The following is a 22,572-nucleotide window of genomic DNA, read 5'->3' on the forward strand; positions in this document are numbered from 1 at the left end:
TCACATACTGCCAATGGCTCCTTTCCTGCTACAGTGGTAGAGGTGCTTAATGGCTATGGAGATCATATGGTCTGCCATTGCTTTAATATTTTTTTCTCCTTTACATATTTTGTTTGGAACTGTTTATATAAATACAAGGAAACTATAGAGACAATGAATGCCATTACTTTAGATTATCATCAGTTTATTATAAAAGAGAGACATGGAAATTATTTACACGATGAAAGATTTCAGAACTTCACTGGAATGGGTGGTTTTGTATGATGTCCTTTCAACAGTGATTTATTTCAGTCTACATTCTTTCCAAGAATGTCACTATCTCTAAATAAGAAATAATGTTTGTCTTCTACTTTGGTGCCTCCATATTCCGGGAGAACTTTATTCTCCAACTTTCACATTAACTGGTTGAATCTCTCCATTATTTCTTTTAGAGCCTAATTTCACAGCTACTACTATTGTTTATAATACTTTTCCTTGAGATTTTTCTGGAAGCATAATGCCTCCTCCAGTTACAGTTTTGGCTGCATTCCTTTCAACCAATACTTGGTTAAAGAGTGGAAGAAACTTTCTAAATGCTTGTCCTCACATGACTCTTACCACTGCCACAAGGAGACCCACAGTATGGCCCTTGGCCATAACATTTACTACCTAGGACTTTATGAATAAGTTATATGACCCTTGACTTAGGACAATCCACAAACTTCTAAGCTTCCTTTTCTGTAATTGGCCCAGAATTATTTTCAGCATAATATGTAGTAAAAAGAAAAGAAGAACCTCTTATTAATTCCACAGATTCTCCACAAAGGCCCAAAATTTCATTTTCTCTCTCCTACAACTTAAGTCTGCCATTTTGCCCAGTTATGTATTTATTTTATTGTTCTGTTCAACAAGTAGTTATCAACCTACTAAACCCCTAAGGAGGGATAGACATGATCAGAAGAAGAAAAGCTCATTTTATATTTGATCACAAGAAAGTCTTCATGAAAAAGTTGGGAATTAAGTTTGTCACTGAAAAAAAAAAAAAAGCAAATGAAAAGAGTAGACATTCAGTTGCAAGGAAGTGAAAAGAGGCAGAGTAAATGAATACATAAAGAGGATAAAATTAGGACACTCAAAGCATACTCAATAGGTGAGTAATCAGATCTAGTGTACATACAGGTCGATGGAAGGCAGGATCAGACTTCAAAGGACCTTAATACCAATCTGACAATTTGACAGAGTTCTTCAAGGGTGCTCTGCAAAAGCCAGCATCAGTATGCCCTGGAACTTTGTTAGAAATGTGGACTTGCTGCCCAACCCCAGACTGACTGAAATCAGAGTCTATATTTTCATAAGATCTCCAGGTCATTTGCACACAGATTACAGTTTGAGAAGCACTACTGTAGGAAAGAACCACTGGAGTAGTGGAGAAACTACTGGACAGGGGTTCCTTACGTTTCAGCTATCATTCCAGACTAAGTGTCCCTGGATAAAGCACCTAGATCTCTGAGCTTCAGTTTTCTCATGCAAAACGGTGGGTTTTTTAACTTTCCAACTCTAAAACTCTATTCTCTCTTTCAATGTAAATCAACAAAAGGGAAACCCGGTAACTGAGAAGCAATATAAACACAGTTATGCTTCAGGGAGACCAACCTTAGGACTTCTTCAGCATGAATTGGAAATGGAGACAAAAGAAAAAAGAAACCAGAATATTAGTTCTAAATGTAAAGTTTTTAAGACACAATGTAATCATATACTTTGTGGAAAAAATCAGTTACCAGTATACCTTCTTAGCATTAGCATTATATTCTATTATCTACATTTTTATTAATGTGCTTTTATTAAGTGCATTAAAAGAGACAATCATGCCAAAATAGATTGAGTAGGGAGAGGAGAGAGAGAGATTGAAAAAACTCCCCAAATTCAATGGTAATAAAGAAATCTAAGCAACTCCAATGGAAGTTGTAAAAAGTTGTCAGATGGATTTTTAATGGGATCTCCTTTGAGATAACTGCTAATCTTTCTGATTAGAATATAGCTGCAAAAAGTATAGAGCTCTTATGTCTCACTCAAAATTAGCTATGACATCAGCATTGCAAAAGGCCTGAAATTATTTTTAAAGGCATGTACGAGTTGACAAAATACTGGTATTTTTCACTCCCAAAGAAAACTTTGACTTTAATATATTATATCATCTTGTGACCCCCTGGAGGAATTCATAACCTTTCTTTATTTTTTTGAAAACATGTCCATTTTAAAATTTTCCTCCAGTCCACAGTAGGTGTCCTTAGTCATCTCTTTTAGATAAATAGTGTCTACTTGAATTGAATGAATTCAATGGATTCGTTTCATGATCTTTTATTTATGTCCTCCCATATTTAAAATAAATAAGGTTAATACTGATAGAATAAGGTTGTATGGGTCTTAGAAGGATCTATTTTTTTCATCACACCTCTTTTGTTCCATCTTGCTTAGCAAATCAGATGCTAGATATATTTTGATTAGTTTGTACTTTAATGGATCATGTATGGAGGGTCCACCTTTCACATTGGGGCCATTAATTTTTCTTGAGTCTGATGGAAAAAACAGGTAGAGCTTTTTTTGTGTGCTGATTGAAAAGTGATGGATTATTTTCATGTGGTAAGAAACACAATGTTTTCTTTAGCACAGCAGGATATAATGTTTGCAAGGTCTAACAGTGAAATATTATGCATATCTGCTCCTGGCCGGCTGCCAGAAACGGAACAGCAAAATCAGAGGAGATTTTGAATTTGAATCTTAAAACCAGTGCAGCCTACAAAGAAACTAATGAGCCATTCTAAGCAGAAAAAGCATTAGTACTAATAGATGATGCCCACCATCCACGCCAGCATTTAACAAAATGGTAAATAATTATTCACTTAAATGTTACCTTGAACTTTATTTCAAGAAAAAAAAAAAAAAAGATTTATTTCTAGTAATTTCCAATAGGCACCATGGCAAGGATATCCCTCCTCCCCCACTAATTCAAAGGCCCTGTGACATTTTCTTCTTTGTAAAAGTAGAATCATTTTCCCTATAGAACTGTTTTTCTTTTTCATGGTTGAATAATTTAAAAAATTTATTTTACCATAGTTTAATATTTAAAACTGGTATTTCCAAATCAATATATAGGATCATGAAAAAGCTTTGAAATGTCAAACAAAATAAATACACAAACATAATTTTTAAAGGTAGGGAAAAGGATGCTTTGAGTTTGCTAAATGTTTGAGCTCCTTTGTTTCCAAATCAAGTGTCTGGCAATGGGGATTCTTTGTGTACTTAGCACTATTTTTTTTTTTTTTTTTTTTTTTTTTATGTCATGGTAAACTACGGTATACTAAGGGAAATATAATCCATATGTTCATTTATATCTAACTGATCTAAATACTGTTTTCTAAGTAATATTTGTTATCTTAAAAAGTTGGAATCTTATTTTCTAAGCTTTTAACTTTTATTTTATTTTAACTTATCATTTAGGACAAGGAAGTTTTCTTTAGTAGGCATTAAAAGCATTTGGGTCTTGTGGAGCACTTGCTCAGTTTTAAAGGGAGAAGCTACACAATCAATATGGAAAATAAACTTCATATTACTACCCCCTTGTAAATATAGAAATCTAATGGGAGGAGACATTTGCTACATCTTGATGCCTTATGTATTTTATATTACTGTATTTCAATCTCCATTTTAAAGGTGGTGTTATGACTTTAAATTACAGGCTTTTGCTTTTAAGACCATAATAATCTCCAGTGCTTCAACACTGCAGGGAGGGGCTCAGTCCCCTGGAAACATGGAGGAGAAGAGAGGAGAGGACCTGAAACACTGTCGCATCTTGCTCTTTAAAATCACAATTGAGACATGCTTGTGACACATTCAATCAGTCCATCCTCCTGTTTGAGTTACTCACCAGGTGTTTCGTTTTCCTGGAAGCTGTGTGGACTCTTCAGGGCTCTAGGGCACTGAAGAATAATTTATTGTGTTTCTACTGCACCCTAAATGGTACTCTTGTGGCCCAAGACCTGGTCTATCTCCAAATCGACACAAAGCCTTAAAGACCTGTTAGGGTGACTTATAAATTAGGAAATGGTGGTTTAGCTTGAAGATACTATTTTTTAAATGTCATGTGTCATACAGTCACTTGTGATTTGTTTAATAGTTGTAATAGATTATTTTAAAGAATATAGAGATCACATAGTCCATATGTTCATCTGCCAGTGAGCTACAAAAATCTTAAGACTTCCTTAAAAAAAAAGGAAGCACCATATTATATGCAAAATCAATATCCATTTAAATGCTTCTTTTGAAGTTTGCTATGCAATACTCACACATGGTAAAAAAAAAAAAAATGCACTCTGGATTTTAGAAAAAGAAAATCAATTCTACAAAGACCACCCCTATATTTGACTTGTGTAGATTCAAGTCTGCTTTATCAAAATGGTAAAAAGTTGATTTATTTGTTAGAAACTCATTAAAAATTAGGTATGAAAGATAAGAGAAGCTCAAAGAACTTACTAGTAGAATGCTTGAGCATATGTATTTCTAAGCACAGTGGATCATGTCAATACCTAAAACATTTGAATTTTGAACTAATGTATAAGTTGTGAGAGATTCTATCCAACAGAACGAATAGTAACTGTTAGGCTGAGAAAGATAACACTGAAAATTTAAAGGTGCAAGAAAACATGAACCCTGGCCATGTATTCTAATTTTCATTGAAAAGTGGATAACAAAAACAAAACAAACAAACAAAATGAAAAGAAAGAGTTAAAAAGAGGAAAGAGAGAAGGAGGAGGGGAAATGTAAGTACATTTGTTAAATAATAGTATTATGCTTCCATCATAATTAAATTAAGATTATAATAGAGTATATTTGTTCAATACAACTAAAAAGAACATACAACATGCAGTCTATATTTGCACATGTATAATTACCGTGATATATAATTACTGTAACATATAATTTCTGTAAGAATGAAAAACTACAACTTTTGTTTTTTATATAATTTGTGATTTCTTTTCTTCTGATCTCCATTTCCCTGAGTTGCTGCCCATGATAACAATGAGATTTCCCTATATCTTATATTATTATGAACTGAAAGCAGTATTTTGTGATCAGTGTGTCCTGCGGCCCATCCCACTTAGCCTATACATTCCAAGTACATGCTATCCATCTTCTCCCTTGGCCTCCACTTTGGTCTCTGAAAACTCTTCAGTAGAGTTGATTTATTAAAGAAAAACTGGCTTTAGATATTTTAATATTTACAGAGATAAAGATTCAACTTCAGGCATAATACATATCCAAAATACCTAAAGAGAGATGTTATTATTTAAATTCTTGTTTGAAACTTAATGTGTACTTTCAGACCTTCCCAATCTTCTCAATGTTTGGTAATATATTTAACCTAAACAGCCAAAGCCTGAGCTTGGGAATGAACTTACAAGTACAAACTTTACAATGAAGAGCTCTGCTGAACACACCCAAGCTTGTGAAGTTAAAAGGAGTGTGGATCTTTAACTGTATCCACATTTTAAATAATTGCACTTCAAGCATATTTTGTTAATTGCATAACCGGATGCCTTAGGTATAGCACAGGCATTATTCCACAAGACTAAAAGAATTTGGAAGTAAGAAAAGCAATCACGATTCAACTACATGCTTGCGATTATAAAACACTTAGAAAAGTCAGCCTTCTTTTTCTAAAACAGACTTGAATTTACCATATTTTCCTAAGACCAACATTGTATTATAAACACCTCTAATATCTCTGTTAGAAAAAGTGTTTGTGGATATTCTCAGCAGTTTTGAAGTTTTCCCTAAAATGATATTGGTATGTTCATTTTTACTGAAATATTTTTATAATTTATAGAAGTTGAATTGGTCTTTAAAACTCTCCTCCTTTCAATTCAAGAAACTCACAATGACTTTTGGATTAAAACTCATTTGTACTTTTAAGACCTCCAAAGGACTAAGAGTTTTCAATCCGTTAGAATTTTAACTAACAGAAAAAAATCCACTCGAACACTTTAAAACCTTGAAAGTGGTGCGTTTCTTTTTACATTGAAAAGCGAAAGCATTGGGAAATTTTAACAGATTTAATTTTAATTTCAACTGACTTCAAAATGCTTTCTTCTTTAAGGATGGTAGAATTTCAAATGTACTGATACCAACTGACAGATCTTTTATGAATATTTGGAAAATCATCCTTAGCTCTTTCGCAGCCCAACAAAGATACAAAAAGAATCATAATATGCATGTGGGAAAGCTGTGTGGTGCTATAACAGAGTCCCATGGTAAGAGCAGACGGAAAATGGTAGTTATTATTAATTTAGAAAAACAAAAGAGAGGCCCAGCATTTCAGTAATGTGGCAAGTTGTGTGTGCTCCTGAAGGAGAGAGGGTTTTATAATTGGATTTTAGAGTAATTTAGAAGACGAGATAAGATGTAATGGTTGTGTATTAGAGGTTAGAACTACAACAGAAACCCATAATGTAAGGGTTCACTGCACTGGGAAAAGGCAGAACAAAGAAAAGCAGTAGCAACCGAAAATGGCCTGAATAGAAAGGAAGAAGGTGACGCTGTTGGGGAAACCTGGGGCCTGAAGGTTCTGGGTGGGCTGAGCAGTGATGCAGGCTCAAGCTCCTGTTAAGGCAGACACTGAGGAGCAGGGACTGCCTTCTGAACAGTTTTCCTACAGTGACCTGTCCCCAGCTCACCCCCCTCCCTCCTTCCTCCAGGAGAATTCTTGGCTTGGCATTTCTTTCTCCCCCAGCAACCCTGCAGTCACCCCTAAGTCTCCTCCACCCAGGCCTCAGCCTCTGACCAAATGTGCTGGGGCTCACCTGCAGCCTTCCAGGTTCTCTCAGGGAAGGTGGTGGGGACTCTGTCCCTAGACTCCCTTGTCGCCAAACATACACCCACGGAGCCAGGGCAGCTAGCTGGACCAGTCTGTCTGTCCATCCTTCCCCAGGGAACTCTGCCCACAGAGAGAGGAAAAAGAAAGAAAAGGGAAAGTAAAACTTGCCCTCCAAACCACCTATTTTCATTCCCAGCCTTGGGCAGGTAAATGGACTCTCCCACCACCTCTTTCTTGGATTCCTTTCCAAAGGCTCTTATCACGTAGGTTCCAGCTCTCAGGTGAAGGCCCCAGGGGAGTGGCTCCTTTTGGAGCAAATAATCTAAGCGTTGGTGAGGGAAATCTAAGCTCTGCTTCTAGAATCCCAGAGCTGTGCTGCTGGCGGGCGGGCGGGAGGGATCCTGAGAGTTGAATTCCTTTCCAGTTACCGGCGCTTGGCTACCCCCTGCTGGGCGGGAAGCTCCTGGCCTTCAGACTCCCACCTCTGCGATCCAGGCTCAGGAGGACTCCCAAGGTCTGGGACAGAATTCACTTACTCCTGTCAAAGTGTTATCACACATTCCCGACTTGAAGCTGGAGTGTGAAGTTACCTTCCAAATCCCCAAGAGGTGTTAGAGATTCTTTTTTTTTTTTTCCCCTCCAAGCTTTGTATGCCAGTTTAAGCAGAACAAATCTATTTATTTTTTTGTAAGGATCAGTTTATTAAAAGCACACACATAACTCAAATTGTACACTAAAATGATGTTAGGCTTTGTTGAGCATGAAGTGAGCTTGCTCAAGCCCCATTTCCTACTCTTAGGTGTGTCGCTTTCTCCGGAGAAGGAACACAGGTTCTCTTAAGAGGCCTTTGGGTCTCAAAGTCTAAAAGACTCGCTGGCTGAAGCCTTCTCACCCCCCAAGCCCCCTCTGTCCACCTCTCAAGGAAACCCACTTACACGCTCTAGGAAACTTGGCAAATATAAATGGATGGGAATCTGATTTTTCACCAGATCAAGTTTTCAAATACAGATTAGCACATTTTAATTGTCCTACAAACTATTCTGAAAGTCACCCTTAACAAAACCCAGATTCAGAGGAAATTCGCTGCCGTCACTGTAATGTGTATACACGATTAAGACAGTTATGAAACCTCAGACACATTTGGAAGACATGGCTTAAAAACGCCTTTAATACAAAATAAAATGAAGTAAAATACAAATAAAAAGGGATTAGTTGTTATAAGCTGTGACACAGCTGCGGTGACAGAAACTGCAGAAACATGTAAACGGAGGGTGCTTTTAGTTACTCAGTGACCCGAATGCCTTTTTCAGACTCACACAATTCTAAGTCGGACACACTTTTTCATTTCATTTATTTTGCGGACCAAGCAGAAATGAAATGGACATTCAGATTGAGTAAACAGGGGCTTTATATACAGCCGCCAGGCTGCCAGATAGACAACTTCTGTTTACATGGAGAGAGAGGGTAAGGAAACAATGTCACAATGGCATCCCTTCTTGCATTTACGGGCGCAAACAGCAAACCCAAATGTATTCCCCAACATAGTAATAAAGGACAAACGGACTCCTAACCTTTTGTGGTGTTGAAAGTGTTAGAACTGTTAAAACACTTGAACTCCACAAGGGGCCACAGCCTCAGAGATAAACATAAACATTTCTCTCTGTCAGCAGGGGGTAAACAAATGAGGATTTTGCAAAATCTGTGGCTGATTCCCTCCCATGTCAGAGCCTCATTATAAGTCCCACCCTGTTTCCAAGTGAAGTGGGCTCCTCTAGATGGTTTCAGCAAATGAAAGAGAGGAGGCGGACGGTGAAGGAAGGGACTAACTGGAGACTGACTTTCTTATTGGCCAGGAAAGTTGTCAGAGAGTGAGGATGCAGTCTACAAATTAAAATTAAAATTAAATTTCTCAAAGTCTTGACTAATAACTGCTTTTTTATTTCCCCCCCCCCCCCAGGACTTCTGTGTCAATTCCTGCTGTCTTGTGTAGCCTTAGAATATTTTCGCTTAGATAGTTTACCCAGGCTGGTAGGGATGGACAGACACAAAACAAAGAGATCAGCCTACCCTGGGGTAGAGGCTCTTACTGAAGGTGGACTCCAGGAACCCTGGCCCCCTCACTCAGCTGGAAAAGTGTATTGGCCTTTCCACCAAATTCTGCCAGATGAAATTTAGTACTTTAATCTCTATTCCTGTTTAGCCAATTGAGCGATTTCCCTTCTCCAACCCCTTCAATCTGGTGACTTCAACTCCTTCTCTGAACTGTTTCCACCTTTCATTTTTCTTGAATATTCCTCAGATCAGCTCAATTTGTTCTTAAATATTCCTTTGCAATTTATGAGTTGATCATCCAAGAGACATTTGAGGGCCTTCCTTGTGTTTGCTATTGTACACTGAGTTTTGGAGGATACGAAGATATTGACCTTGACCTAAAATGCATTTAATATATTTGGGAAAAAAACATATTTGACTAATAAGAAACAGTGTAATATAAACAAAAAAATAGTAAAATAAAGATTATAAAGATGAAAGACTTCAAAGAAGAGTAAGATCAAGGATATCAGAGAACATTTAGACAATCTCAATAAGGAGTTAAAATCTGAGTGAACTAATAATAGCATTATTTGAGTGGTCATTCTGGATCAGATGCCATTCTAAATGTTTATATATATATATAATCCTTTCTTATCTATTATCTATCTGAATAGACCCATGAGGTAGAAATTATTTCCATTTTAGATGTGAAAAAAAATAGACATTCGGAAAAGGTAGAATCCCACAGTTTGAAAGTAGTGGAGCTGAGATTTGACTCCCAACCCAGGGTTTGAAAAACTGTTCACTGGAATAAGATAACAACAGAGCTTAAGGCAACAGGCCAAAGCGCATCACTAGCCAGCTTTTAAGCTGGGTGGGGTTCATTGTCATGCAACTCTGTAGCCACATTTGCAAACATTGTGAACCAAAGAAGAGGTGACCACTCCATATTCTAGAGAGTTGAGTGTTGGAAAGTCTAGTACAGATATTAATGGTGCTAACAGATCTTGACTTGCTTATCCTTAATAGATCTGAGAGGGCCACAAAAGCAAGAGATTCAGATGACATTGGATGGAAGTACATGTGCCACAGAAGAACTAACCGTTCAAGCTAAGAGTAATGACTGCCCATCATTCTTTTGTCATGTGAAGTTTACACCCAGAATGATCTAGAGAAGGGGTGAAAAGTGGTTACAAAGCCAGGTGCCTTCCAACAGGAGCACGTTTAACAATTATGGGACCCGCAACAAGAAATGGACACTGTATGTCCTTATGTTTAAAAATACATATATAATCAAGCTAAGTAGACTGTTACAGGAAACTCATTCTATTCCCCTATAATAATTAACAACCTGAAAAGGGCAGTTTTGAATTTAGAAGTTTGGGACTACTTGGAACGCTGAATTACAATAGGTAAGGTGAGGAGAAGTGACTCCTCATGGCCTCTGATCCCAACCCAGTGTCAGCCCTATGATCCCCATTTCCTTCTGACTCCTTTCCCCACCCCAAAGGCCTCATTTAAGTTGTACACCCCTTTGGTCAGTTCCCAGGGTAGGAGTGTGCACGGGCATCAGTCTATCTTCAGAAGGAAAGACCCAGAAAGAAGGTCATGCAGGGTAGATGTCATTTGCTCAGGGACATCCAGGATCCTGGGCACCTGGAGCATAATGTGGGCCCTTGCTACTCAAAGCACAGTCCATGTCATCAGGTGCGTTATTATAAAAATACAGATGATCAGACTCATTCTGGGTCTAGTGAATTAGAATCTGCATTTTTGCAAGATCCCCAGATGTTTCATAAGCCCATTAAAGTTTGGAGATCAATAAGGAAGTTTCCCCAAGAAAACAAGTGAAACTTGTCAGTGGAGAGAGGTGTGAATGAGAACCAGGATGGAGTCCTGATAAGGTTTGGTTATGAGGTGTCCTCCAAAGGCTCCTGCACACTCACAGGTAAAATGATTAGATTATGAGAACTGTATTCTAAGCCATCCATTGGCATGGACTAACGGGGTGGTAACGTAGGAAGGTGGGGTGTGGCTGGAGGAGGCAGGTCCTCCTACACTGGAAGCATTCATCTTCCCTGAGGCCCCTTCCCCTTTTGCTGTCTAGTTCCTGGCCACCATGAGTGGAGCAGAGCTCCTTGGCCACTCCCTTCCAACATGATGTTACGCCTCACCTTAGACCCAGAGCAATGGAGAGGGCTGATGGAGGACTGAACCTCTGAAACCATGAGCTCAAAATAAGCTTTTCCTTTTCTAAGTTGTTCTTTTTTGGGGGGTGGGTTGTTACCAGGGATTGAACTCAGAGACACTCCACCACTGAGCCACATCCCCAGCCCTATTTTGTATTTTATTTAGAGACAGAATCTCAATGATTGGCTTAGCGCCTCACTTTTGCTGAGACTGGCTTTGAACTCACAATCTTCTTGCCTCAACCTCCCGAGCTGCTGGGATTACAGGCATTCTAAGTTGTTCTTATCAGGTATTTTTTTCATAGCTCACTAACACAATTTGCAAAGATTAGCACTAAGACTGGATCCCTTCTTGCCTAGGTGTGAAGGTCCAAAGGCCATGTGGACTCAATTACATAAATGAGTGTGGTACACCTAGTGTAAAATCCTATGCCACCGTCCATGAAGGCGCTGTCAAAGGTGTCAGCCTGCCTGAAGCAGGCAGCCAGTACTTAGCCATAACCCATTGTGCCCCCGAGGCTCCATTGGCTCTGGGGTAAGGTCAAATCACAGATAGGTGAGAATCGTATACTAGATTAGCAGTTCTCAGGGTTGGGGAGGGGTATGGAGGATGGGTATCAGAATCTCCAGGAAATATCCATCTCCCTCCCTCCACCCCTGAGAAAAGGTCTAAAACTTGAGTTAAAGAAGGGAGACATGCACATTTTTAATTTAAAAAAAAATTCCTAGGTCATTTTGATACCCTGAATCCTCCCTAGCCCCCACCTCTGCACATGACAGGTTAAAAATTGTTTTGGACAACAAAACACAGTTAGTTGTTCACATTGTCACTGTGCGAGTCCGGGGGTTGTGCCGGGAAGAGGCTGATGACTGCCTCGATGCTTCCTCCAGCACACTCAGGTGCACACATTGTCACAGATGCACACACTAACAAAGACCCACTCCACTCTCCCGCTCCACTTACCAAGTGCAGCCAACATGAACGTGTAGTGAAGTTGCAGGAAAAGAATTCACAGGACATTTCATCCCTGCATGATTCTCTACAGGAAATGCATCTCTCCCTGTGCATCTGGGTTTTATCAAAAAGAAGGTTTATTTCTGCCAAGGATTCTGTCTTTAAATAGTTATTTTCTTCAAAGTGGATGAAAGAAAAAAAAAAAGTCAAAAGAAAGGGGAGTATAATTATTGAAGAATCCCAAGACAATCACTTCTGTTCCAGTATCCATAGTCTTATGTGTATATAATTGCACAAATAATATCCAAGTCATAATTCAAAAATAATTTATCTTTGACATTGGAATGCAATGCTACTTTTCTTTAATAAATATTTATTGAGAATGCACCATGTACTAGGCACTTTCACATACATTATTTCATTTAATCCTTACAATAACTCCGGAGTGAGGCATATAAGCAATCTGAGGCACAGAGAGGATAAATGTCTTGCCCAGATCGTTTATCAGCAAGTTAGTGGGGGCATGTCTCCAACTCACCCAGCGTTCTCTCCACAGCAATGCCTCTTCTTCTACGAGCCCTGTTGAGAACAGGGTATTCCACAAATAACATCTCTCATTATACAAACTAAGTCTACAGAGCAACCAAAGTTTAATGATTTAAACACTTTTAACTAAAGATCTTTTAGCATGTATCATCTATTTCTCTGCCTTCTATAGAAAGGATGGTGAATATTAGCTTCTTTCTAATAATTCAGAGTATTTTGTGCACTTTCTGTTGTGCTATGTAGTTGTACAAATAATCCTATATTTTCAAAATTTTCTGCCCCTTTCTTTCTCATCTCCTATTTAATAGAAAAGTCTGAGATAGAGCCCAAAGGGTTAAGTACATGGAATTCATCTAAGAGCTTTCTGAGTATTTCATAGGCTGGAAGACCTTTTTTAGTTCCAAATTTGGGAATAACATTTGGGCTAGCTGACTTCTAGATAGGTTAAGAGGTCACAGTTGAGGTCCTAGGACAACAGATTCTCTTATCTAAATCTGCCTCCTTGAAGAAATTCCTAGACTACACAAATAGCTGCATGCAGCGTCTTCCATTTATTGAATAATAAAAGAAAGGGTGGAGTCTAATAGCTAACGGATTCTGAAGCTAGACTGGGGCTTCCCCACCTTTGCCATTGATTCGAAGAATGACTTCAACAAATTATATAACTTTTCTGTGCATGGTTTCCTCACCTGTTCTTAGGCATTCTTATGAGGATAAAATAGATTATATATATTTGTAAAGGTCTTCGAATAGTGTCTGGTACGTAGGAATTACTATTAGCTCATAAAATAATAAAGACAGAAGCCAAATCCTGATGGGAAAAAGAAAAAGTCAAGATAATCCTGAAAGTGTACAATCAAGGATTAACTACATAACTAGAATGACTCTAGATTTGAGGATTCCATTCCCTGCCATTCTCTATGTAATGCCTATTAAAAGGGCCCCCTCAGAAGTAAGTTGCTCATTTCTAGGGAATTCCATGGATTGTGGTAACACGATCCATCATGAGATGCTGCAACAGGCTGACCTTTTCCACATGTAAATCCTGCACTTTGTAATGTAAGAGCAATTACTTTTATGAACAAAATCTTTCCAATCCACCATTTCAAATCCTTGTCTTGCCATGTCATAGTCAAAACATCTGTCCATTAAAGCCAACGTTAAAGTATATTAAACCAAGCGTGTTTGGTTTGGGACATCTGCTTCTTTCTACTGGTATGAGAACTATTCTAAATTCAATGGGTTCAGTCTGTGGGGATTTCATGAAAACTTTTCAGTCATGTTCATGGGGATTATCAAATAGCCCACAGTTTTTATTATTGTTTCAGGTTCAAATAGAATTCAGAGTTCAAGAAGGGACTCAATCAAAATAATGACAATAACAACTACAAGACAAAGAATAAGACTATTTCTATGACCTTTTTACATAAAGAGATTCTTACATTGCATGTTATATAAATATGTTGTGATGGCTTTAAGCATAATGAGTATGCTATACTTCTTACAATTTATTTTTTTTCATTTACTTCCTTCTGCATTTTTCCTCAAAAAAATCATTGTTTTCCTACTGGATCTGAAGGAGGAAAAGATTGAACAGAGATGTGAAGTGCATTTGTGGTGGTAAGCACAGCTTCCACAGCACTCCTCAAAGCTAGCATTCTTTTCACTTCTCTCTGTAAACTTCTTACAAGAAGCTGAAACTTTGTAAAATTTGGGATATGTTTCCAAAATAGCCTTTACTAATAAATACCTGTCTAAAGCTCAGTTGCAAAGTTGTCCCAGATGTAGTTATGTTTTGGAGGAGGTATCTAAGAAATATAGTCAAGAATATCATCTTCTTTCAGTGTTTACAACCAACATTTGGCTCATAAACGAAAAAGTGCAATTTTATAAAATAACAAAGCCATGGCTTTCACTGATCACTTTCCATATTTGATTTTCTTTCCAATGTATCAACTGTAAATTATAGTAGAAAGAATAGAGAATTCTCAGCCAGAAAAAAAAATATATACAAGTCCTAATCAAGTCATTATCTGAATCATTGACTAGATGAAATTTGGGCAAGTACAGTATTTCTTCTCGTTTTCTTTAATTCAGAGTCAATAGGCACTGCCTTTCTAAGAATGACCACAACATGAAGGTTGCTAGGTATTCACCAAGTGCCTCCTGGATGCCAGGCTTTATCTGAGATATGGTTGATACTTTAGAATGGCCCCCAGTAAATCAAGCTTTCCTGGGTCTTTGCCAATTACAATGTGACTTTGCTATTCTTCCCATCAAAAGATGATGGAGCCTAGTTCCCCATCCCTTGAATTTGGGCTAGCCTGCTGACTTGAACTGACCAATAGACAGCAGCAGAAATAACTCTCTGAGACTTCCATGCCCAGGCTGCCTTTTGTTTTTGGAGTCTCACTGCCAGACTAAGAAGTCCAGCAGATCCTACAGGATGAAGAGGCCACATGGGGAGACAGATCGTGGAGGTTGAGGGAGAAGTCATATGGACAAGCCCTTAGTAACTCTTGCTTTAACCAACTCCATGTAGAGCTATTTACCAGACTCCTCTGAGCTCTGCCCAAATTCCTGACCCACATGATCACAAGCAATTACATGGTGGCTGCATTAAGCCACTAAAGTCTGGCATGATTTATTACATATCAGCATATGAATGTCAAAACCATTTTTATTCTAACAAAATTTGCAATTTCTCACTTTAATAGAAATAAGACTCAAGTTTCTATTAAGCATTATATAGTACCCTTTTGATGGAGTTGGTCTAGCTCATAGAATTCCAGAGCTGAAAGGAAGCTTAGAAGCTATTGGGTTCAGACAGCCAATAGAGAAGCTAAAGAGTGGTGGTCCAAGAGACTATCCCAAGTTCATCTAGCCAGTTCACAGCAGCAGGGCTAAGCCAGGTACCTGATTCCCAGTCCATCCCTGCTGCCTTTCAGACCCAGTCACAAGGTCCCTGAGTCCTTACCAAGAGTACATAGTACAGGGTTACCTCCTAGAGTCTAGGAAAAGATAAACAATTGTATTTCTCCTTACATCATATTTCTGTTTTCATTAAATTGTTTTATGCAGTCATTTAAAGCTAGATCTAAAGTCTGTTGCTTATTTTTTTAAATGACTGCATATGACTTTTAAAATAGCATGAAGTAAAGTGCACAAAAAGGCTTGAATGGCATTTAATCAAATGAAAGGACAGTTTAATTGAGTTAATATAAGCTCAATTCTCAATGTAATATTTATGATGCTTGTTGACATTTGAAGTGAAACACCAAAGTTACCCTCTTAGCATAAAAGTAAATTATTTGGAGGAACTACTATGCAAAGGACAGAACATCTTCAGGATGTATCACGTGTGAGCAAAGACATTAATACATCCTAACATGGAGTAGTCTTGCTTCTGTGGTGTGCATTCTACTTCATTTGCACATCTCAGCAGCATTAGGTAAAAACAGAGCTTGCTTTTCTAAATTGATTTTGTTCAACTTTATTATTCTGTTATGAGGAGGACTCCTGAGAGACAAAAAACAAAAACAAAACAAAACAAATCAAACAAAACTCCAGTTTTATTGGTTCAAGGTCTAGGGCTGATCCAGGAAACAAAACCAGAGTTATTTGTCCTGATACTTTGGTTCATGTGTGTATTTTGCCTTGGGCTACACCTTATACAACTGCAGTGTACTTCATGCTTCAAGTATTTGTCTCATCTCCTGAACAAGATCAAGTTCCAGGAGTCGAACGCTGTGCCTTAATATCTTATTCCAGTGCCCACCAAATTCTATCCTTATGAAAGAAGAAAATCAATTGGAAAATAATGCAACTGATGGTTAAAGCTTCTTGTCAGGTCATAATTGTGTACTGAACCAGTTCTCTTCTCTCAAGAAGGAAAGCAAAGGAAGACATTAACTCACAAATGAGCTTTGGAATTAGAATGCAATCAATCCCAGCGGTCTTTGCATTTTAAGGAGAACTTTCAGGTACTGAGGCGTCGGCAACCTATAGACGGCTCAGGAGCCAATTGTAATTTACATTTATAAATTATAAATTGTGGAAGGAGTGGTATTGCTTTAATGTAGCCAAGCTTTGTGATGTGATCAAGGAAACCTTTTTTAGTTGGAAGTGTTGGAGGAGCACTGAATTGAAAATTCTCCGGTGAGGAGCTGACTGCTCTACCTACCACTTGCATAAGGTGACTTCTGCCCTAGGTCCTTGACTAACCCTCCATGACCCAGGAAAGAGGAAGAGAGGAAAAGAAAGGAGAGGCATTGACCCGAATTAGCTAAAATGCTCACGAAGTTCACAAATAGGCTTTTCTCCCCTCCCTTTTAAGGGTGTGCCAGGAATACCTCAGGTTGGGCTCTGTTATTTTTTTAAGTTAGATATTTGCTCTTCTACCAGAAAGCTTTTCTGTTGACAAAGGAACAGAAGAGTAAATTTTAACTTGCCTTTTCTCTACAAAGCAGTCATCTTTTCTTGTGAGAATTGGCATATTTTTACCCTCAGAATGATCTCTGCTTTCATATGCCTAATTAAATTTCAGAGGTCCCCTGGTTAAATAAAGATTTATTAGCTGTTAAAGTTGTAGCATAATTCTTCTGCCACCTACATGCTATTCTTGAACATATTTACAAGCAGACTAGCTTATCCACTATAAAAATATGAGTGATTTAATGCTGCAATGTTATTGGTGTCAATTACCAAAATTCAGCTTCACAGTAGAGCTTTCTGGAGATACTGTTACTTGATTCTCAGACAATCAATTTGGTTGCGGAAAGAAGGCCTGTGAATTTTGGCTATTAAGTGTTTGAGCTAGTTAAGCTAATGGAGGCATTCAGCAGGTCAGGAACCCTGAGAACAGGGCCCATCCAAGATTATAAGGTGTTCCATGTACAAACATGGTCACGTCACTGAAAGCCTTTTTCACGTGTGTGCTTAGGGAGACTCACAAAACTCACAAAGATTGAAGCTTTTTTTTCTAAAAAATTCTTCCACACATCAACAGCCCTGACATATTCCATTTTGATCTGGGATTTTTAGCTGTAACTTTCTCAACTCCCAATTTTAGCAACATATCTAAAATATTCAGAATTAAGTTAAATTCGGCAACATTTTCAAACGTTCAAAGTTCCGTTTCATGAGGAAATTCCTAAGTACGGATTGCACTGTGCCTCTTTCTCAGTGGGGTAAATGGTTCTAATGAGATCTTCAGACTCAATGCCGTCAACCCAGTGAAAGTCCCCACTGACAAGGTTGAAGCACACCCGGCAGACAAAGGCAGAATATCCTAGTCTCTGCAGAGAGACAGGGTCAAACAAGACATGTGTTTAGTTCTTTAATAAACTGGAATATTTGAGAGGCATAACTTCTGTTTTCTAATTCACAAAAAAGAAGAAATTTTCCAACCCTCATTTCTTAACTTTTCAAGCTTTTGTTCCAGTTGCTTCTCAAGCAAAGGTCAAAATGTATAGATTGCACTCTGGGGATGTTGAAGGTCAAAGCATTGACATTCTAATAAAAAAAATAAATAAATAGAAAAGAAAGAGATGGCCTACTTGGATCCCGTGGTACCATAATCTAAAGACATTGAACAAAATTCCTTCTAAATAATTTTTGTAGAAACAGCTCCTCACACATTTCCTTTCATCAGAAAGTTTCCAATCCTTTGAATTTCATATGTACAATTTTTATGAAAAAAATTAAGCATAACCTTTTTGCTTAACTGTCAGGTTCAATAAATACCATTTCTTGTTCCTTTTTTATTCACAAAAGATACTTCTTTTTACAACTATGCTAGCCAATGGGAGCCAAAAGCATTGTTTATCAATGTGACTTTAATACATATACCAATTCCATCTTTACTGGTATTTGAGGGCCAAAGAATTTTACATTGTAATGCATGGGAAAACACACATTAGCTCTAAAAAATTAAAACTGTCAAGAAAAAATAAACATGTCCCTATGGTTTGGATAAGTGTTCCCCAAAGGCCCAGGTGTTTCAGACTTGGTCCCCAGCAGGTGGTACAATTAGGAGGTAGTAGAACATGTAAGAGGTGGAGCCTAGTGGGAGGTCTTAGGGCACTGGGGACATGTCCTCAAAGTGGGTTGTGGGACTATATTTTCTTCCTCTTCCTCGTTTGGTTCCCTGCCATGGGGTGAATGAGCCTCTTCTACCCACTGCCATATATTCCCACTTCGAGGTACTCTACTACCGCAGGCCCAAAGCAACAGGAGCTGTCAGTCATGGACTGAAACCTGTGGAACTGCAAGCCAAAGCAAACCATTCCTTTTTATAAGTTGATTCATCTCAGGTATTTGTTGCAATAACGGAAATCCAACGAACACGTATGTCTTTTATTTTTTTTTAAATCTTTTATGGTGAACCAATGTTCTACAAAACATACAGTTGTCAGTGATTCCAAGGATAGAAACACCAGGTGAGGTCACCTAGAGTTCTTTTATAAACATGTTAGAAAATTATGAGCAGTCCCCCTTGAGATTTTTAACAATGTTTTTCCTTTAAATATCATTTAAGTGTCTAAATAAAAAGTAGCATCTATAAAATAAACACATTTACTTGTTAACACTTCTTTGATTTTCTCTGACGATGTGTTTTAAAATTACTGTAAATACCAGAGAGAAAGAAAGTAGGGAACCCGGGTTGAAACATAAGATGCTTATTAATATCTATCAAGATGTGAATTGTTAGTGTTGCATTTCATTTAAAGAAAAGTATGAAAGTGTGTGCCCGTGATTTTTCAAATTGTTTATCCACTTTATTGACAGTGATATTTTTTAAGTCATAACAAAAGTAGCTATTAAAAATCTGACTAAGAAGAAAACTATTTGAATAGTCTTCAAGACATAAACATGTGGATGTTTGATTCTAGAAACACAGTTATCACATAGTTTAATTCAATAATTTTTAACAGTGCTATGTATAATGAATTACCACATTCTGTTCACAACCACTTGACTACCTTAATTTGCTTGATTAATAATATGAAGAGACAATACAAAAATAATATATTTTTACAATACTCAGAATTAAATAATCTTATTTAATAGCTGAATAATTTATTATTATGAGCTATGTAATTTCTTTAAAATATAGAGCACTGATTACATGGAATTATTTAATGTGTTACTAAAATCAAAGTTTACTTAGAAAATGCATTATGTCCTTATACTCTTTGAAGTAGAACCTAGGTTTTCCTTACTAAATCAATCCAATAAAATTAAAATCTGCTGGTTTTTTTTTTTTTTTTTTTTTTTTTTTTTTCGGTGCTGGGGATTGAACCCAGGGCCTTGGACTTGTGAGGCAAGCACTCTACCAACTGAGTTAAATCCCCAACCCAAATCTGCTGTTTTTTGAGAGTTCTGTCCACATTCAGAAGTAAAAGGAATTTCCTTTTACATTAAAGTTACATTTCTCTTCCATCTCCTTTCCCTACCTCTAGCCCCTGACCCACATACACACAAAACTTGGGGAAGTCTCTTGTTGGTGTATGACAAACCCTTGGTTATAATTCAATATCTTGCATTTTCCTAAATATTAGTTGTTGTTGTTCCACAGAAACAACCAATAGCATGCACACTCATACACATATACACAGTCTCTCTATAGATAGATAAATATAGATATGCGCTTATAGGTACAGACAATCAGATCTATATGTAAATATAGATCTGTCTACACTCATACATGCACATACATGGAAATTTATTATGGGAATTCACTCAAGTGATTATGCAGGCTGAGAAGTCCTATGATCTGCCATTTGAAAACTGGAGATCCAGGAAAGTAAGTGGTATACAGCAGTCTGAGTCCTAAGGATTGAGGTCTTGGTGTTAGTTTCAGAGTCTGAAAGCCCAAGAACCAGGAGCTACAAGGACTGAGTTCAGGAGTTGGATGTTCAAGCTCAAGTCCAAAGAGACAGAGAGAGAACTCACAACTCACTCTTCCTCTTTTGTTACTATTTAGGCCCTCCTTGGTTTGGATGGTGCCAGATTACATTGGTGAGGGCATCTTTACTCAGTTGACAGCCTCAAAAGCTCATCTCTTCCAGATTCAGCCTCACATATACACTCAGAAATGTTTTTCCAGCCCCCCAACATCCCTTTGCCTAGTTGACACCTTAGTTCTCTAAAAATGTCTCCGTCAGCTGCTTTCAATGACATGTGACAGCTGCTGAGCCTCTGCCAAAAGTCTCCCAAGGCCTCCATGGTGTCAGTGCAAGGCCACTGGTGCCCTCCAAGAATGTCCCTATTGTTGCTGCGGCTGGGATACCAATGGCACATGAGCTCCTTCCCAAGTTTTTCTTGCTTTGACCTGCAGGTTCATCTTCTGTTGCTTGAACACAGGAAATGAAACTTGAAATGTGCTTAAATTTGCCATGATTTCTAGTCCTGTGGTGTTACATTGTCTTACATTATCCACATCTTTACAAATTTGTGGAAAAAGAAAAAAGGCAGATACTCTGACTGTTTTTTTGCTTGTTTCAATTTACTCACAATCCCCTCTCCTTGGAACTCAAGCACAAGTCCACCTGGGCTGGGCTGGAGGCCATCTTTCTTTCCCAAGCCTGGTGCCATTGGAAATTTCTGTGACTTGGTGATCTTCCTTCTTATGATTCCTTCCTCCCACCCCCTAAAAGATTTCTCCATCTTTTATTCACAAACTCCTCTGAGTGCATCCACAGGCCCTGCAAATTTGCCCAGAGAATGGTCCATCTCCAAAGAAGATTTGTAAGGTCAAAATAAAAACCTTCTTTGACATGTATATTTCAAGTAATTCTCTGGATGCCTTTCTTTTAAAGCTTAAATGCATTAGTGGTGTTTATATATTTGTAAGACTACTTGAACTTCATGAAAGATGTCACTTTGTACTGAAAATACCTTAGTCTTTTCTATGATCAAATGTTCAAGAACAGAAAGAACAATTCTATGATAGCTGGCATTTTCTTCAGCTATAAGGTACCTGATTTAGGGCTTTTATTTCTTTTTCTAACATTTTAAAATTTCCCAAATCAGAACATTTATTATGAATAATGTGCACATTTAATATTTGGTATTTTCTCCTTTTTATCTCTTCAAAACAATGGATGGTATTTTGTTCAGATGATGACCACTCTGAATAAAAACAAATACAATATCTCAGGTTTTGACCACTTTTTAGGTTGCTTTTGCTTAGACACTATATTTAGTTTGTGATATATCCAAACAAGCAGAAATACACTGTGATTTAACTGAATGATTAAGGAAATGACTTTTTAATTTTTTTAATTTTTTTGTTCTAATTAGTTGTACATGACAGTAAAAATGCATTTATAAGTTTTGATAGATCATAAATAAATGGAGTGTAATCTCTCATTTTTCTGATTATACATATTATAGGATCACATCAGTCATGCAATCATATGTGTACAAGGAAATGACTTTTGACCCAACAAACATGACCCAAGAAACTCAATCAATTTGATGTAAGATGTTTTGAGTGTTGAAGATTGCCTAGGAGATGTGGATTGTTTCACTACAAAAGAATGGTTCATATCCTTAATGTGCATTATGTGTAATATTATTTTCATGTGTATCTACATGGAAAATACATTATCTTTACATTAAGCAAATAAATATCTTGCATGAGTGACCCTGACTATAATATAAGTTGGTTGTTTAGAGGACAGAGCAAAGATGTCAACATCATGTATGTGATTTACACATGGACTAATTATCTTTGTTCTGTTACATGGGTATAGGCTATGCCCTTATATCAATCCCCTGTCTCTCAAATTCATGTGATTATTTTGAATGGGTTTCTAAAAGACTGAATAAATGAAATAAATCAATCCTCTCTGTAAGGAAATCAAAGACTTTCTCCAAGAACATCCTTAATCAGGCTCCTCTTGACTTGCAACTGAAGATGATAAATTGACTCTTCTTCAAACTACAAAATTATGCAAGAAGAAATTTCTCTCCATTCTTCATCAGCTTTG

The 22,572-nt window shown here is 37.6% G+C and overlaps 1 pseudogene across 1 annotated transcript in view; it reads right to left on the reverse strand.

The window, feature by feature from the left end:
- Window positions 1–287: 287 nt before the first annotated feature.
- The window catches only part of LOC306644491 (10 kDa heat shock protein, mitochondrial-like), a 33,673-nt pseudogene continuing 11,388 nt past the window's right edge, over window positions 288–22,572 (reverse strand). The window contains exon 4 of the transcript in view: window positions 288–581. The product of the transcript in view is annotated as a 10 kDa heat shock protein, mitochondrial-like (transcript). The remainder of the gene's footprint in view (window positions 582–22,572) is intronic.

This window comes from Sciurus vulgaris (assembly GCF_902686455.1).
Source record: "Sciurus vulgaris genome assembly, chromosome: 14".
Classification (NCBI taxonomy): domain Eukaryota; kingdom Metazoa; phylum Chordata; class Mammalia; order Rodentia; family Sciuridae; genus Sciurus; species Sciurus vulgaris.